Source organism: Mirounga angustirostris, unplaced genomic scaffold (genome assembly GCF_029215605.1).
Source record: "Mirounga angustirostris isolate CCGP_5_RB_7025 unplaced genomic scaffold, mMirAng1.0.hap1 SCAF_7, whole genome shotgun sequence".
Lineage (NCBI taxonomy): Eukaryota > Metazoa > Chordata > Mammalia > Carnivora > Phocidae > Mirounga > Mirounga angustirostris.
Window position 1 is genome coordinate 68560194 of NW_026991715.1, and position 17982 is coordinate 68578175.

Here is a 17982-nt window from a genome sequence, read left to right on the forward strand (position 1 = left end):
ATAAGGGACTTTGTAAATTGAATAACTTATGTCCGCCTCATCTTTAGGAGCTTAAAAATATCTTTTTCCACACCTACAGAATTAAAATAAAATATTTTTTCTTTTTCTTTCTTTTTTTTAAATGAAATATTTTTCACTGAATAAATTATTTTGTACAAATTCTGGTACCATGTCTAACTCTCTCAAAAGGTACTAGTATACAATCAAGTCATTAATAAAACTTTCTTGCAAAATATATTCTATTCTATACAGTTTAAATTTGGCAGCATTTCTCCAGTGTGTTCCCCAGAAAGTAGATAGTCTCATGAAATCTCCCTTATAAAGGTTTTCGTAATTTCATACATTTGGCATATGCTATACTTTATCCTATTCCCCTTTCGAGAAGCCCTCTAGTCAGAGAAGTTAATTTTATTTAAGCCTGTGTTTTTCTACTTTATTTGGCCATGGAAGGTCCTAGTATAACTTTTTCTGAGACAATGGTTTCTCCTCACCCTATTTTTTCATAGTTAAGGGAGTCATTCAGCTGACTCAATAGATATTTATTAAGCATCAACCATGTATCAGGAACTGTCTCAAGACTGGGATACAGCAATACACACAACAGATAATTTTTCTGCTGTCTTGGAGCTCATGTTCTAAAGCAGAGAAAAAGGCAATAAACAAATAATATATGTTAGCTAGTGATGGATGCTGTGAAGGAAGGATAAAGATATATAGAGTTAGGGGGGTAGGACATTATTTTGTATGGAATGGTCAATGAAACCTTCTCACCTAGTGTCTGATTTGAGCACAGAACTTGAGGACGTGATAGAGAAACCCAACTAGACATTTTGAGGGAGCATTTTCTAGGCAAAGGAAAATATGATTGCAATGAGGTGGGGGGTGGTACTTGGAATATTTGAGGAATATTCAGGAGTCTAGTGTTAACTGGATCATAATTCATAGGAGAATGATAGATGAAATTAGAGAATTTGTGCAGTAGGTTGGAGGAGATGATTTGGGTCTTGTATACTGTGGTTAAGACTTTGGGTCTCATTCTGAGTGATTTCAGAAGCTAATGGATGGTTTTCAACAAAGTTTTGACATGATCTAATTTATGTTTCTTTTTTCCTTAAGATTTTATTTATTTATTTGAGAGAGAGAGAATGAGCATGAGCTGGGGGAAGGGCAGAAGGTGAAGGAGAGGGAGAAGCAGACTCCGGGCTGAGCAGGGAGCCTGATGTGGGGCTCAATCCCAGGACACTGGGATCATGACTTGAGCTGAAGGCAGACACTTAACTGACTGAGCCACCCAGGTCCCCCTGACATGATTTAAGTTATGTTTTATAAAGATTGTTGAATACTGTATTGAGAAGAGACTGTAAGAGTGGCATGGCTAGAAACATAGAGACTGTGGTGCCTGGGTGGCTCAGTTTGTTAGGTGTCTGATTCTTGATTTCAGCTCAGGTCATGATCTCAGGGTCGTGAGATTGCGCCCTGCATTGGGCTCTGCACTCAGTGCACAGAGTCTGCTTGGGAGTCTCTGTCTCCCTCTACCCCTCCCCCCACTCACGCGCGCGCTCTCTCTCTCTCTCTCTCTCTCTCTCTCAAATAAATAAATAAAATCTTAAAAAAAAGAAACACAGAGACTCATTTAGAAGCCCATTTTAGTCGTATAGGTGACAGATGATAGTGATTTCAACTATGGTGTTAGAAGTTTTAAGAAATAGTTGGTTAAGAATATATGTTGAAGCTAGGACTTACGGGATTTACTGATGGATTGAATGTGGAGTGTGAGAGAAAAGAGAGGAGCCTGTGATGACAGTAAGCTCTATGGCATAAACAACCGAAATCATGGAGGTGCCCTTTTCTGAAATGAAGAACATTGGGGGAAGTATAGATTTTGGGGGTGGACAAGGAACCAAGAGTTTGCATTTGGGCATGCTAAATTTAAGGTGTTTTTCAGGCATTCAAGTGAACATGTGAAATAAGCATTGGATATATGAGTCTGCAGTTTAAGAGAGAGAACAGTGATAGAGATTAAAATTAGAGTCATTAACATATAGATGATATCTAAAGCCATTGAATGAGATTACCTAGATGGTAAGTGTCAATAGAGGATGGAAGCAGAGTGTTGAAGACAGCCCTGGGACATACCAGTGATTCAAGGTTAGAAAGATAAATACGTACCAGTGGGAGAGGAGGAGAATGAAAGGCAAATGGTATCCTAAGAGTCAAGTGAAGAAAGTGTTTCAAAACCATACTGGCCATTAGCTTTGACAACATGGAGATCACTGATGACATTAACAAAAGCAATTATAGTTTCAGGCATGTGTGTCAAGAAATATTGAAAAGGGAAGAAGTGGATTCAGGAAGTAGAGGCAACTTTTTAAAAAAGATTTCATGTAAAGGGAGCAGACAAGTGAAGATACAGCTGGAGGGAGCTATGGTGTCAAGGTTGTTTTTTTTTTTTTTTTTTCAAGTTGATAGATACTAATGCATAGCTGTAAGTGGATGGGAAGAATTTGATAGTGTAATACATTGATGATGCAGGAAAAAGAAGGGGAAATTGCACCTTAAACAGGTGAGAAATTCACTTTAAATAGGTGAGAAAGGATGATGCAATGCAAAAATGGTTGGGTTGGTATCAGATGGAATTCATATTCCCATTTAAGGTATGTATTTGATTGAGGGATGCATTCATTCATTTAACAAATATTTAATACATGTCTATGTCTTAGAAACTTTTTCTAAAATTGGGAATAAAATGGTGACAATAGTTACACATTCCTGCATTTTATTTTTAGTGAGATATGAGAGAATAAAAGAAATAAATACATAAATTACATAGTATGGTATATTGTCCAAGGACATGAATAAGTTCTAACTTAAAATACTCTCTGAATGTATAAATAAATTAATTTGTAGGCATATATTTTGTTATGACCATATTGTAATCTAATTTTTTGCAATGATCATATTAATTCAATAGAGAAAAAAAAGTTATAGTAAGCAGCGAGGGACGTGCCCAGTCAACATTCAATCCATAGCTGGCTTATACTTACAAATGGCCTCCTTTGTCCCCAATTTCCTTATATCACAGGACACTGCTGGAATCTCAGAGAGAAGTGGAAGCCTTGTATCTTTTGAGTTCAGAGTTGAAATAAAGGAAGAATCTGTGAAAAGTAGGAACAGTTTAGGAGACCTGTGGACAGACTTTCAAAAAAGCAAATGTGAAGTTTCAACCTGACTAGCTGTTTAAGGTTTTGTTTTTTCTTCACTTTTTAATAAATAAAGATTTGTTTGGCTTAAAAATGAAAATAGTTTATGTGTACATCTGTGAGGTCAGAACACCCAGCAAAATCTAGGAAAATTGAGAATCCTACATATTGGAACAGAAATACCTTTAAGTCAGGGGCCAACATCTTGGATTTTGTACCCAGCTCTGCTATTATCTATATATGTGACATTTTACAAATTCTTAAATTTGTACAGATTCTCTTAAATTCATTGAGCTTTAATTTTCCTATCTACAGAATGTAGGTAAAAGTACCTGCCTTATCTAACTGAAAAGGCTGTTAAATTTTCTTAACCACCAAAGTCAGTATGTTATACACATTTCAAAAAATATGAGGAAATTGAGTCTTAGGTCAAACAACTTGTCTAAGAGCACATAGCACATACATTAAGACAGATGTTGAACCCAGGCTTCTCTGAGTCTAAGCTGTTTTCATGTTCTGCAGTACCAGCAAGCATGAGCCTTCAACTGAGATCAAGAGGACATGACAAGGCTTGGTAAATACCTTTCGTTCTCATGTCTGCTTTCATATTCACTGTTGGTTGGTGTTAGAAGAGGGCTAAAAAACATCTCTTCAAACAATCTAACCATGTGGCCAATATTTCATTCTCCTCTGGAAACTGCCTTGCCTTGAATTGCTTCATTCACCAGCTTTGTAGGCCACATATGACAGGGGACTAACATCCAGTGGTTGATTACCAATTTCCCCTAAGCTAAATGGAAGAGCTGAGTAATAAGTATTTTCGATACTCTTTTTCTATTATGCAAACATCTCCGAGTTAGGCAGGGTATAAGTTAGGGCATTGTGGTGCACTTAAAGTTTGCAACATGCATTTACAAATTAGCTTGCTGCCAAAGTCGCTTGTGTTCGTAACACATCTAATGCTCTTCTGCTCAGCAGCAGTGTTACAGATGAACTTGAAAGACAGAAGTAGTATTTTTATGCAAATATGCCATAAAATGTCTTTGCTAAATAAGCAGTTCTTTCTGTAGCAAGGTTTATTTGCAGTGATACAATTTAGAAGCGTCCCCAATGACAACCTTTTTTTTTTTTTTTTTAAAGATTTTATTTATTTATTTGAGACAGAGAGAATGAGAGAGAGAGAGCACATGAGAGGGGGGAGGGTCAGAGGGAGAAGCAGGCTCCCCGCCGAGCAGGGAGCCCGATGCGGGACTCGATCCAGGGACTCCAGGATCATGACCTGAGCCGAAGGCAGTCGCTCAACCAACTGAGCCACCCAGGCGCCCCCCCAATGACAACCTTTTGAGCCATATTAGTTAAATGCTAGAACATCTACAGTGTTAAATCCACAGCAATATATTATAATGGGAAAAATGCCTGAGCAGCAGGGAGCCTTTAATACAGAACTCCATAGGCCACTTAAATAGTGTAATCTGGCTTTCAAGTGGAGCATTCTAAAGAATCTCTATGAACCTTGCTTTGGGGTTTCAGAGAATCGGAATGATATTGAGGACAAAGCTCTGTTCTGGATCTACCTGTCACTGAAACACTCATGCTGCTCTTCTACAAAGCCAGGTGGGATCATTTTTCTAGGAAACATCAATTACTTCTGCTTTTGCTCAGAAATGGCACAGTTATTTTTAGATATATTTTCCACTGGTCTACAAAGTATTACAATTGCCATAACATATTGGGTAGTATCATAATGGTGTAAGGATTCCTGAGCAAAATATGCCTCCCCGGGATATTGCCTAACTTATCTTTGAAAAATAGCAGGATTACATATTTTATAACTCCCTGTACAACTAGCAAGGTGTCAATGTGGATGGAAAATGAATGAGTTAGAATTTTATAGAATTCTTAATTCTGTAAATTACAGAATACTTAAATTCACAGGTATTTTGTCTCTGAGGGTCAGTTTGTGAAATTTATGGTTTGAAATAGCGTTATCTGAATAAAATGAACCAGGTTTTTCTAGGGGCTAATCAAATCCTGGATAGTAAATGAGCTACCTTTGGAGGTTGCATTAACACAGCAGTAGCTTAATAAATTATACTCTGCTGATTTGACTTCCACTGGTACTTAATTTACAACTGGAGATGATCCTGGTGTATGGAGAATCTAGCTAATCATGAACTAGTTACTTGTTCTGATGAAGTGCATATATCCAGCCAAGATGTTTGAAATATAGTTTTGTAAAAAATGTAAACAAATGGAGACTTCTGAGGGTAAACTTCTTGACTGAAGAATTAATACCTAAATCATGACTTCTTTCTCTTTCTTGGAATCTCTTCAATTTATCTTCCATGATAATATCTGTAATATATGGAAAATGAATTGTGTCATTATAGTCTCTTAAGGAAAAATTTCCCCAATTGCTCCCTCAGCTGTCTTCAACCTGCTGGATACAATTTCAAACCAGATATTATAAAAAGGAAGTAAAGTACTTTGGTTTTTTATTTAAATAAAAACTATATTATAAATTAAAGTCTTTGAAAATTCATCTATCCATCTATACATGCAGTCATCCACCAATCTGTTAATCAATTTGTTTTATTCTTTTAATCAATAAAGACTTCTCACTTTAATATTTTTGTAGTTTCTGAGGCTTTGAAAAATTCAAACCAGTAGAGATATAGACCATAAAAACTATTAAATCTCATCTTAGCAGAGATATTTGCTAATGATTACTTGCCTCAGTCAGCTAGACTTGGTCAGCTCTCTCTGCTGGGTGTCTGGCTAAGGTACACATTAAATTACTGTTCTATCCTAAAGATTGTTGTTGGCAAGCTCATGTAGGTAATCTACATTCATATTGTGGCTGAATATACTCTATCTAACCTTTGGATAAACAGAAGATTTTGGTTTCCAATCCTGTCAGTGTTTTAGCTGTTAAATACACACATATCATCTCTTTCTGAAGACTGTAGAATTTATGTTCAGAATTGAACACCAACAAACAAGGATGGAGTTTTCATGTCAAACTAAAAATATCACGTATACATTTTGGCAGGGAAATGGTGACATTTAAATCACTTTTTATTAGTCTTTTTAATAGGACCTTCTAACCTTTATCCCTAGCTCAATCTGACCTCCTTGGTGTCTCTATTTTTAATGGAAAAGCCACTATAATAAATGCAAAATTAATTCTAATTCTCCAAATTAAGTTGTGAAATGTATTTAATTAAGGGTATGGATGCAATTCACTAAATCAATTCACTTATTTACTTCAGTTCACTGAGTGGGGTATATTGAAGTCTTTTTAGTTTTATTTAAGTGCATCAGGATGCATGAGTCAAAGGTCTGAATCCAAGATTCTAAAGATGGTGCCAGGAGAAAGCAAATGTTGATACCAATTGCTCTTTAATTTCAGGAGACAGTTTTCCTTTCAGCTGATGTGAGACAGCTCATGTTCACTAATGGGTCTGGCTTAGACCTTTCAAGAGATGTTTATTATCATAGTCTGGACTTAGGAAATGATTCGAGACACTTGATTTCATTGCTCCATCTAGTTCTCATGCTGCAGAGTAACATCTGATCATTTGATGTGGTCATCTCAGGCAAAGGACAGATATAGTGGAAGAAAAAGATTTTATCTCATCTACCCATGTGATATGTGAACTTCAAGAATACATTTTATTCTTCATGCTATCATTCTGAATTGTGTTCCTTCACTCTGAAGGAACCTTACAAAAGCTTTTAAGTTTAGGTGATCTGAGGGGGAAATATTCCTCAATTTTCAAATTGGTTGAACAACTGAATGGGAATCATGGAAGTGTTTTGAATATGTTATATGTTTTTTATTAAGGGAAATTATACAGAGATGTAGATGTTACAAGCCAGCTGGTATAGTGTGGAATAGTGGCATTCTGTGTTCGGCATGGATCTTCATGTGTCAGTTTATGGCAAAACTCCAGGGTATCCACCAAAGATGTTTAACAATTCACTGCTTCTGGAGGCCAAATAATTTTCCAGAGGATTAGTACCTCAAACATCTTAAATTGGTGACTCAGGCTATTTAGAGATGCAGATCTTATTTCTTTTAGCTGTTGATTTTCAAAGACATGTTCTTTCTGGCTCTGGATAATTCTTCAATAACAAGAAAAACTAACATGTATGGAAGGCTTATGGAAGACTTACACATAATCTTTAAAAAGTTGGGCCATTTAGAAACATGATCATTTGCATTTTTTCTTTTTTGAAAGCTTAACCCTAATTTATTGTTCATCAGAGAGAAGGGCTTTGGGATTTAAAATTTTTTTCTTTTCCTTGAAAACTGAAACACACTCCTGTTTTTAGCATATAGCTTCTAAGGTAATGAGGAACACACTAGTACATTAAAGCAAATGTGTGTCAAATCTCCAGGGAAAACAGATGTCACGTGTGCAGTATTTCCTCCAGACATCTGAAATCCAGCATCATTGTTCTTTCAATCTGCTTTCTAAGTAAATGAAACAATGGGGAGTATACATAAATCCTTCTATATTAGAATTTAAGAAATATTTCAACTGGAGAAGTTCAAAGTTTGCATTTGATAAATCAGGATATAAAGAGCTTAAAATTAGGGAACCCAGAATTGGAAATCTGTATATTCCCACTGGTTTATTTTACAACTGTACATTTTCCACTGATTTTCATAATCTGTGATGAAGTATACCCTGAAACTCATCTCTAAGTAAAGTTCATCATTTTTTGAACATTTTAAACAATATGCTTGAATGTCAAAGATCATAAACTTAATGTGGTTTTCCTAATCTTAAGTAAGATTTATTTGTTGTTATAAATTAAGAAGACTTGGCAGTCAGCAATATATTTGGACCTTTGTAAAATACAGACTTAAGAAAATCATTCATACTGTATTAACAAAAGTGTGTTCATGTCTGTGGTGTGTGTGTGTATGTGTGTGTGTGTGTGTGTTCAGTGATTTCTGTGTGTGTTGGATAGAAAAAATACGTAAATGACCACATAAAGGTAGATTCACACCTTCTCTAGCCTCATTTAACTTTAGACATTGAAAACTTTAAACTTATAGGCTCGTTTCTGTCCAGTTTTGAGCTAAAGGGAACTAACACGGGAAAAGAAATATAAACTACATCTTTGCCGGTGGGGAAACTTGGCACTAGCCTTATTGTTCTGAGTCAGTCTGATACTTGGACTGGCTTGGGCTTGAGCAGTCCACTGCCTACAAAGCTGCAGCCATATCTCCTGATCTAATTGTGCCTTCTCATGACTGTGTTTACTTTTCCAGTGTCATTCAGCTCTATTTGCTGGAACAGGGTTCTGCCACAAGCCCCAGACCCCTTGGCCAAATGCTTACCTGTTTGATAGCTCTTGCCATTTCTCTACCAGTCTCTCCTGCAAAGCATGAGCTCTGGCATGCTTCCCGGCTGTGTAGATTCCTGTACAAAAACACCAGTCAGGATTACTTCTGAGATTGTGATGCTCTCTTAGGCATACCGTTTTGGTTCCTTGATGGCTGGACCTACAGCTAAATTAATTTTCTTAGGCTTGGCTCAACACAATTCCAGTTTACTTCATTTTTCATGTTGGCCCACTATTGAGATCTCAGCATGCCTTTGGCAAGGCTACACAGGTGTGACAAAACTACATTTAATAGGAAAGTTTGCAAACATTTTGCTTCCAAAGCAAGGTTATTACTAGGATTATTTGGATCATTATTCCTCTATGAAGCCATCATTCTGTATGTAGAGTTTAGTTGAGATGTACTACTGAGAATGCCATTTGACAGTGAACATTAGATCTTCACTATTTGGGCACTGACAAGATCAGATAATGGGCGAGGAGCAGGTGTTTTTCCAGCAGCAGGAAAGAAAGCATTAAGTATTTCATGATACCACATCTCTAATTAAAACAGCAGAGACTTTAACAGGTTTTTACTATTTTTCTCTCTCAAGGTAGGTCAGGTGTTATCTAATCTAAAATGCCTAGGCCTGCATGTCTTCTACATGTTCATGTCTCTTATGTAGCCAAAGACAAATTAGATAATGAATTGCTTTTCAATAGTAACCTGCTGACATTGTAGCAGAATCACTTATATTTTAAGGTGCTAATAATGCTTAGTACTTGTAAATGGTTCATTTTTGTTTTGGATATATGTGATGAAGGCTATAAAATTATTTCTTTTTTTAAAAACAACAAAATTAAAATTCTCTCCTTTTAGTGTAAGTTGCTAGTAATCAGCACATTTATTTAAATGGAGACATCTCTTTCACTGTAGACATTTATGTCATTTTTATATGTAAAAGTGAAAACCCAGCAAAAGTGAAAAAGCATATCCAATGATGTTATAAGTGAAAGATAGTTTCTGAAATCCATTTATATGGGTCCTTTATAAAAAAAAACACTGGAAAAAAAAACACTGGAATATTCTAGTTTGAGGGATAATACTTATATTTGAAACTGATCACTTTTGTGGAGATAAAGCTATGAAATAATCCTTCTAATTTGGGGTTATGTATTTGACACCTCTAAAGAAGTTTATTGGTCAATGCTCAATTAACTTGAGCCCTCAAATTTGCTATCCAATGAGCATTAATATTAAGTGATTTAATAATTTTTTTCCCTGCAGATGTTTTAGTTATTTATCACTAATCCTGGAGAGTAGGAGTATGTGCTCTTTCAGAGCAATGTACTCTTCCTAAGTGTGGACAAATTTGGCTCAGGTAAAATAAAAGCCTAAAAGAGCAATTCCCTACAATTCAAATGTTGACCTTTGCTTGAAAAGTCCCAAGACATATAAGTTTTATGCTTCTTTTTATAAGAATTTAATATTGGAATTTTATTATAACTTTGTGTATGTTCTCCCTGTCACTGACTAATTTTGGGGATCTGTCTTGCTGCAGAGAGATGCAATTTATGGATTCTCCTGGTATGCTGATGGTTTTGAATTCTTGCTTATCATTTATGAATTTTATCTTTCTTCCACTTACCTGTAAACTCTGTTCCTCTCTATATAGTTATGTTGCCAGTGTAGGGTAGAGAATGTAATGTGTGAGTTGGCATTATGATCGTGGGGATTCTCTACACTCATGGTGGGAGTGATTTTTGTTTTCTAGGAGTATCAGATCAGAAAAGATGAATTTATTTGATCAAAACAGTAGACTTCCATTCTCCTAAGTGTCCATCCCCACCCTGTTCCCCATCCCCAGGCACCAGAAGTTGAATGGGCTTAAGCCAAGTGGAGAGGAAGGTGGGAAGGGTACCCTCCCTTTATCCAGTTATTTCATTCTCTTGTGTGACCTCTAGTTCTACTCAGTTTTCTATAGTTTTTTTTATACAGAAGTGATATTCTGTTTTATTTTACTTTTTTATTGTCAATATTGCTTATCATAATTCTTCCCTGAAGGATACCCTAGACAAACAGAATGGAGCCCAATGGAACCTTCCTTAATTTTCTCTGAGGTTGCTGTATTTGTCCACTTGGCTGAGGAAATCTTTCTTAGAGGCTTTGTGTAGACAGGGAGCTGGCATAGGAGTAGGGAGAGCTAAAACAGAATCAAACTCCCTATTTTCTTTTTTCTCTGTTGTTCCACCTTGATGATCTTTCCTGTCTGGGTTATATCTGCAGAGCAGTTGACACTCATCCCTACAGATGTGTCTCTGTTTGAGATTGGATGTAGAGGAGGATGGAATGGTATAAAATGAGAGAAGATGAGTAAAAGGAGGAATTTTTTATATGTGGATTGTTAGAATGCTGTCATGCTAGCTTTTTTTTTACTTCCATTTACTGAATTTTCCAGTTAGAAAGTATATCAAGGAAAGCAGTTTAACAATTTAATCTACAAAACTATGTCTTCTTTCTTTCTTTCTTTCTTTCTTTCTTTCTTTCTTTCTTTCTTTCTTTCTTTCTTTCTTTCTTTTGATGTGTGTGTGTGTGTTTTGTGGTTTTAGTTTTTCGTTCTTCGTTTTTTTTTTTTTTTGTCATTGCCTCTAGATTGAGTAAGAAATCTTATAGCCTAGAAGCAAGAACATAGAGAATATACTATGTTGAGGACTGGAGGTACCCCTGGTCTCTTAACTCAGGCAGTATCCACATGAAGCCAGTGAATTAGCTATCTAATCTGCTTGCTTTTCTTAGCTATTTGTTATTTAAACATAGGGCAGAAAGCATCCTGAGTAATTGGGGATCTTAGCTTCTTTTTAGTATATGTGAGGAACTTTTAGACATTTCAGACTGTGTTCCAGAGACTCCTCCTTAAAGCTGTGCTGTCCTCTAAAATGAGACAAAAAGTACCCCAATCACAGGTTGCAGAGCATATATTCTTCTCATATTTATTCACCTAAATTTTTGTTGGGAATCATTTAAGGCAATAACAAAATTAGGCATAAGAATAAAGAAGATTGTAGATCAAACAAGTGTTTGGAATTTTATGGTGACTTCAAAATCCAGAAATCTTGGAAATTTGATTTTTAATTTGTTGAACATATTATCACTTTGATATAATGTGTCAATGCTTTGCATTATTTTCATTAAATAGTTTAACATGGTTTTATGGTATAATTTAATAAATACATCTATTACAAGTTCTCGTTCCCAAAATTGTCTTTGTCATGAGTATGGTTGTACACTTATAGAAAGGTCTCATGATTCACCTACCCTTTAGGAAAGGTTTTGCTTTCGGCCTATTGGCTGCTTACCTAGGAACTATCCAGTCTTGTTGATATCCTAGCAAAACACACCCTGTTGGGTCTTATTGCTTAAATATTCCCACTTCTAAAATTACCACCACACCACTGGGGGTGAATGAATACACGATTACAATTTCAATTTGACAGCTTTAAAGGAAATGGCATAGGGATTTAATTAGACCCTCTCCATGTGCTTCATTGATTCTCAGATGGGTTTTCATTCTAGCATAAGCAGATGTGAGTTCTAACATCTTGTACCTTGCTTGGGTTATTCAAACCAATAAACAGCCAACAGTTGCCTGAATATCCAAACTCCAAAAGCAAAGTGGTTTGGGAATGCTGAGAGATAGCTTTATCCTTCACTTTCTTTCCTTTATGAATAGATTGGAGGCATCAGGAAAATAATGATTTTTATGGCTCTTGATCTTATGTTATATAATGAAGAGGGAAATTAGGCTACAGTGAAATATTTTCATTTTGGGCAATAACGGAAACTTCCTGACATTATTAGAAGAGAAATATTATAATTATTTCTTTTTTTTTGAGCTAAACAAAATGGCAAACTGAGAAAGATATGAAAGCCATTGTTAAAATTAGTTACTGGAGATTTTAAGAGGGAAACTTATTGTAACCCTTTGAAGATTTTTTTGAAATGTATTTTTTCTTAAAATGAAGATAATATGCATCTTTATTTTAGAATTCTAGAAATCCAATGTTTCTTTCAACAAATACATTGTTAAATTTTCCAAAAATTGAGTTTGGACATGAATTAGCAGCTGCAAGAAAATAATCGAAGTCATCCGCAGCTCTCTGAGATGGCTTGCCACGCCCAGCTGTTTGGCTGGCTGCACTGTAGAGAGGGCCATCATAGCCTCCATGGTAGATCAGCTGAGACATGTAATGCAGGTAACTGTCTAGTTTCCTGAAGTCATCAGGCAGTCCACACCAGGACCTGCACAAAGGCATGACTGTGTCTCCCTTGTGTGGTCTTGAACCCATTTTCTTTTCTTTCTTTTTTTTTTTTTTTGAAGATTTTATTTATTTATTTGACATTGAGAGAGATAGTGAGAGAGGGAACACAAGCGGGGGGGGGGGGGGAGGGGGGAGGGAGAAGCAGGCTTCCGCCTGAGCAGGGAGCCCCATGCCGGGCTTGATCCCAGGACCCCAGGATCATGACCTGAGCCAAAGGCAGATGCTTAACGACTGAACCACCCAGGCACCCCTTGAACCCATTTTCACCAAACCTTTTAGTCATCCTTCCATCCTCCGACTTTACATTTTATCTTCCTCATGTGAACCCCATTATCATTTTGTCTGCCTCTTTGAAGCCCTTCTCTTCATCAACTTTTCTTCTCTCTTTGCTGTAGCCCCACTGTGGTAGGTAATGCTGGGTCCTGTCAGGCTCGAGGCTACTAACAGCTAGGTATAATTTCTCACCCATAGTGCCCCACAGAGTTTGTCCATTAGTTTTATTCCCAGAGGGAAGCCTAGTGAGAAAGTGGTGTCATTTGTTTTTCTGTGGGAACTCTTGTGTATTATTGTGCTGAGATGGAAAAGATACAAAGAGGAGAGAGAAAACTATCAGGCAGAAGTGATGTCTACCTGCAAGCAACTTATACGCATACATATACATCACATTTAGTTAAATGTGTACAGGGCCAGATAGAGAGTTAGCCAGGCCTGAGGACAAGTATCACCCACATCTTTGTGTTGCTGGAGGAATCTGTCATAGGAAAGCTGTCAGAGGTTAATTCCCCTATGCATCTGTCCATTTCCTGGACATCATTCATGATGAAGCTATGTGGTGTCATGAAGAAAGAGTGGACAGGGAGTTAGAAAACTTGTGCCCCAGTCCTGACCCTGTACTGACCAGCACGTGACAGCTCATTTTACTTTCCCAGACATTATCTTCCTCCTCTATAAAGTTAGAGAATGACATGAAATTTATTGCACAAGACTTCCAATTCTCAAAATGATGTATGATTCTAGCTTATTAAAGACTTTCTTGACTGCTTAAATACTGTATTTTAATGCAAGAATTCTCAGGTCTGCTACAAAAACCATATAGACATTGTTTCTATTTGCAGTGGCCAGACGATTACAGAGAACAACCTGAAATACTGTGGTAGAATTAGGGCTCTGCTTTCTCAAAACTCCTCTGAGACTTGGTTTTAATTTTCAGGTTCTGGCAAGGCTGCCCAGAACCACAGTATTCTGTCATGATCAGGGAGAGGGAGGTAGTCTCTTCTCCCCTGAGAAAAGTGTTTTACTGGAAAACAGAAAGTACTGGGTTCTACCCATGGTTCTGTCACTAATTAACTGGGCAACCTTGGGCAAAACCAATGACTCTCTTCTTTTTTTTTTTTTTAAAGATTTTATTTATTTATTTGAGAGAGAGAGAGAGTGAGAGCACAGAGGGAGAAGCAGACTCCCCGCTGAGCAGAGAGCCTGATTCAGGGCTCGATCCCAGGACCCCGAGATCATGACCTGAGCCAAAGGCAGATGCTTAACCAACTGAGTCACCCAGGTGACCCCCCAATGACTCTCTTCTTGAACCTCATTTTTCTTGTCTGTAAAGTGAGCCAGATGTTCTAGAAAATTTCAAGTCTCCTTGTATTGCCAGAATGCTGAATTACAGCCCCAGTTAGAATTACTTGATTGACTCATGAGTTAAGAAAAATGTTTAGGTTGGAAGCCTCCCCTTAATGTGTCAAAACAGGTCAAATTACAACTTTTCGGTAAAAAGAAATTTATTTTGCTATCACCACTTTTAACCACATGTAATCACTTATCTTTCATGAAAATTTTAATTGTCATGTTGTAGGTATGGTCTTAAGGTCTCTAATGTGCTTTGAATTAATTGGAACACCCCTCGCCCCCAACACACACACACACACACACACACACAGAGTTCTTATAAATAACAAGTAAATTCTCTCCCCCACAAGGATACTAAATTTAGTCTGGAGAAGCATTCCACATGCTTTTAAACATAGAACTAGTGTCTAATAGCTAAGTTCACTACCATGGTACAGAATTTTTCCTTTTCTGATTTTCTTCATTTAAGTTTTACAATATCAGGGCAAATATTAGTCCTGTATAGAGTTTTACTCTTCTTATGTTTGGCCCTGTATTTATTTGTTGGAATAACTTATCTTCTCAAGTATAAACAACCACTGATCATTTAAGTTTCACTATTGATTAAATAGTACATTTGCAAAAAAGAAAAAGATATTACCATATTAAAAGTATACCTTGATTAAAAGTTGTCTCCTGATTTTGGAAGCCATAACTGTGAAAAATGGGTATCTTGAATCAAGGAAATATGACCAATCACTCAAGTAGGGAGTAGGCATATTTGAAATATTATCCAGAACTCCCTGGGTTTTCTGGGAAGCTCTTTCTAGTTAGTGGATCTTCCCTTTGAACTCTGGATTTCCTAGATACCAACGGGCAGCACCGCTATAATATGTGGTGTCTTGGCATTTATATCCTGAACTTCAGTGATACGTTTTCTCTGATTAAATACCCTACCCTCTGAAAACTGCTGGTGGAAATATTGAAACAATCATTCAGTTTCCCATGTTACAGATCTCTAGATCTTACTGCATTGTGCCAACAAGCTGCTTCTTCCCCACAAGAAGTGAAACCAGAGCTCTTAGAGCTAGGTTGAAAAATTATTGGATGGCAAAAGATAAACTAAGAAAAATCATAATTTTGCCAATTCACTGGCAGAAACTTATTGGTATACTGTTGGAGAAAATTAAATGATAATGTTGTAAGTATAAAATTAAACTTTGTAATCTACATCATCTTGGATAAAATGACCAGAGAGAGAAATTAAAGATATATAGTGCTATAAGGACCATACTGTAGATTTGAATTCCAACTCTAGATAGTTTGGAAGTAATATTATAAATATGAAAAGTATAAGATCAGCTTAATCTTATACATGGTGGTGATTATTCAAGTTGCTAACCAATAGCTTTATTTTCTATCATAGGTAAATTGTCCTGTGAATTTAAGATACAAACCGAGGGAGCTTTGTTTCTCTGCCTTACCTAAATGATATGAAAATTACACTTATAAGCTATCTAGATATAGGAAAAACGTCTATAATTTTTTTCTGAATTTCAGATGTTAATTTAACGCTCAAGGGTTTCTAAAATGAATTATCAGCTAACAGGAGCAGATTAAATTTTGTACTGTGGGAAGAGAGGAACATTTCTGGGTAGTAGTTATACAACATCTCCTGTTTCCTTATTCCTACTTAATTTTAAATATTCAAACACAGATATGAGTACTCTCCTCACCTCCTTTTGTAGTTTCTGTCCTTTAACTGTTCTTCCTTTCCCCTGGCCATCAAAGTTTCCCTTGGGATTCAGCTACAAAACTTTGTTATTCTTTGACAGGGTCCCAGAAGTAAAGTCTGGTGCTGTCTAAGTTGATTCAACTCAGCAGAGATTCACTGGATGATTATGGTGACTGGGGTGTTTTAGAGAATGACTTTTCTTTTTCCTATCCTCTTCAAATCCAACTGCTCTGGCCCTGTTCTGCTAGGAACTCATTAGAAGGCGACAATTTATCTTTCAGAACTAATCTTACGTGATAATGACTTTATGCATTACCCCTGCCAGATAACTTCTGCCTTTAAATGGAGGTTGCCAATGCCTTTAAACTAAAGTCTTGAAGTCTTAGTCACCAGGATCAAGCCAAGGCCAGCTGAAGGTGCTCAGTGCTTCTCAAATTATAGCAGGGGAAAGTTTTTCTGTTCAATCAGAGAAATGAAGAGGTAGGTCAAGAGCTAAAGTTAGCTTTGTTTTTAAATTTAATAAATAATAAAATAAGAGAGTGTTTTTAAAAATGAGCTTTCTTTTTTCTTTTTCTTTTTTGCTATTACTAATTTCACTTTCTCTCTAGTCTTTTGAAATTATTATTGTTATCAAATGACTACAATAAACTTACCACAAATTTTTCACCCTTGGCACAATCAAAAGTGCTCAGAAATGACTGCCTATCAAATTAAACTTTTAAATTAGGATTACATTTGTGTAACCCTATCAGTCTTCTCAAGCTGCAAATAATAAATACAGGAACATTTTTCTGTGAGTATTTATCAGCACGCTGTCTTGAAAATTAGATAGGGTAGGGCGCCTGCATGGTTCAGTCGGTTGGGCGTCTGCCTTTGGCTCAGGTCATGATCCCAGGGTCCTGAGATTGAGCCCCGCATGGGACTCCTTGCTCCCCCGGGAGCCTGCTTCTCCCTCTCCCTCTGCCTGTCACTCCCCCTGCTCATGCTCTCTCTCTTTCTCTGTCCCTGTCAAATAAATAAATAAAACCTTTAAAAAAGAAAAAAGAAAATTAGATGGGATAAAATATTGGCATTTGGTTGAAATGATCTAGTTAATCTATGTACTATAAAAAGTATAAGTCAATCCACTTATAGCCATTTAGTTGACACAACAAATTCTAAAATTGAGAATGAGAGATTCATCAATAAGAATTGGGGAAGTACACAATACTTACCTGTTAAACATAGTTGTCAATTAACTGACTGGAGATTTGTTTAAGAGTTTGGAGAATTTTCTTCCATGCATGAAGTGAGCTGGTGGTTTGTTTTAACTGCTGCTCTTAAAAGAGAATAGCTAGATAGCTCAGTAGTTCCTTTCTAAATCATGAATTACTCTATATGATTTGTAAAGTCTAAAATAATACAACCACTCTTTAAAATCCCAGTGCATTGCTCTTTGGTGTTCAAGCAACAAATGAGACAACCAGAGCTGGTTTATTTTTATTTATTTTCTAAAAGTATCTGGGGAAATCATTGATTTTATTTATAGGGCTGTACTTACCTACTTTAAAAATTAACCTGAATTCTTATCAATGGATTTCTCCTCTAAACATAAATATTTCTTATAGTTTGCCCTTAAAAGTGATATAAAAGATTCTTATAGGTAAAGAAGCAAGTAAGCTAAAAAGAAACCCCAGAAAATTCCTCACGGCATTTTCCTTTCATTGTGGGAACTGAGTTTACCTTACAATTGCCCAAGTAAATGCTTGAATATTTTCCTAAATCAACATAGTTATGAGTTGT

The 17982-nt window shown here is 36.4% G+C and overlaps 1 long non-coding RNA gene across 4 annotated transcripts in view; it reads left to right on the forward strand.

Moving 5' to 3' along the window:
- Positions 1-17982, forward strand: part of LOC123859873 (uncharacterized) — a 132645-nt gene that overhangs the window by 71158 nt on the left and 43505 nt on the right. For all 4 annotated transcript variants that reach the window (XR_010413129.1, XR_010413130.1, XR_010413131.1 and 1 more), the window contains 2 exons: positions 3083-3242; positions 3723-3774. This is a non-coding gene — a long non-coding RNA (uncharacterized LOC123859873). The remainder of the gene's footprint in view (positions 1-3082; positions 3243-3722; positions 3775-17982) is intronic.